Source organism: Austrofundulus limnaeus, unplaced genomic scaffold (assembly GCF_001266775.1).
Source record: "Austrofundulus limnaeus strain Quisiro unplaced genomic scaffold, Austrofundulus_limnaeus-1.0 Scaffold128, whole genome shotgun sequence".
In the NCBI taxonomy this organism is placed as follows: Eukaryota; Metazoa; Chordata; class Actinopteri; order Cyprinodontiformes; family Rivulidae; genus Austrofundulus; species Austrofundulus limnaeus.
Genome location: NW_013952530.1, coordinates 162160 through 164074, shown reverse-complemented (window position 1 = coordinate 164074; position 1915 = coordinate 162160).

The window sequence follows — 1915 nt, the reverse complement described above, 5'->3', positions numbered from 1 at the left end:
TCATTAGCACCTCTAGTAATATATTTACTGAGAAAAATGGTGATGTGTTCAATACCTATTTTACCCRCTGTATAATGGTTTATATTTCAGAGATTCCAATGCTGACATGAGAGGGACCAGAGGTGGCGTCTYGAGTCACATGATTTGGACTCGAGTCAGACTCGAGCCAATAATATTATTGCCAATAATACTCGAGCCGAAAAAATATTCAGAGACTTGTGACTTGGACTTTTACACCAAAGACTTGAATCGGACTTGGCCCTGTTTACTTGAAAAGACTTGATATTTTACCCAAAAGTGGGACCCTTTAATTAATTTAATTCATTCTGTATTAACAAAGGCAGGCCAGATTAGAAAAAAAAGAAAAATTATAGTTAACCCTCTAAGACCCATGCCCGCTCCAGAGCTGGCATGGACACATTGAAGGGCCACTGCGACAAAAATGGCAGCAAGCTGAGTGCTCATTTCAACTGGGTTGGACAGCAGAGTCGTGAAACTCTATAAAAGTAGTGTTTTTATATAGTTTTTGCTTTTTATTTACTTCCAAATAAAGCCCTATTTATGTTCAATCATTTTCACCATAATTTTGTGAACATTTTTATGCATTTGCTGCGCATTCACTGAACGTTTTGTGACCAGGRAGTGCTTGAATGCAACATGACACCCATTTTTCTGACTTCCTGAAATGCACCACATTTCCAAGGCAACCAATATATATAATTTTTATCTGTACGCTTGTGGAGAGCGTGAGAGAGTTTTGGAGATTGGATGAAAACAGTGCGTAGTCAACATTATGGTTGTGCTGAAAATAAACAAACAAGACAAGGTAAATAATTTTTAAGGTGAAAATATAAGGGTAAATTCAAAATGAGCTAAAAACGGCCATTTAGACCCCAGACAGGACTATTTCTGCAGCTTAGTTTATTTATTATTTATTTTCCATTGTTTAACCAGGCAAGTCCTGTTGAGATCTCAGATCTCTTTTTCAAGGAAGGCCTGGGCCTGAAGGCAAAGTATTGTACATGTTTTGGTGGTGGGGAAATCTATGGGATAAATCTTGTGCCAGCAGGAATTGAATTTGAATTGCTCAGATTGAATCTGTATGTGCATAATTTGAAATTGAACGCATTGGTTTAAAAATAAATTTCACTAAATTTAAACTGAATTTAATGATTTGAAACTGAATTTAAAGTTCTGAATTTGAATTAATTTGCTTTAAAACTGAATTTTGGTCCATTAAAAATTCAAGCTATTTTTAAATTTTACAAACTTGTATGATTCAGGTACATGTCAGCACAATAATTTTGTCATAATTTTATTTCACTGATGAATAAAGAAAAAAGTTTCTTTGCAATGTTGAAAGATTGGTAAATTGCTCCACATTAACAAMAAAGTAACGTTGAGGATTAACAGTGTTTTACAGTGTAATAGGTCTAAAATAGAACTGTTGAGCCATGTCTTCTTTCTAATAATCGTAAGACTTCATGTAGTTCTGATTTTGTTTTATTGTTGTTAGATCCTCTCTCAGCAATTTTAACTATGTGAATATATCCTTACAGTCTGATATTGTGATATAAGACCCAGTGAGACATTCACAGCATATTTTCATGGCAGCAGCAGTCCATCAAATTGTTCACATGCCCCATGCATACTTTTATACACATTTTCCCGTGAATTACTGTGGCTGCGCAGCATGGGTTTGTAATGACTGGCTCACCAGGAGACTGCTAAATTAAAAATATAAATAGATCATAACCACTTGTTGAAATGTTTTCATCAGATTTGCCATTAACAGCATGATATAAATCCATTACCGGGGAATTTCTCTTTAAGTTGGCAATCGCAAGCAAAGCTTCAAAATCTCATTTTAGAACACACACACACACACACACACACACACACACACACACACACA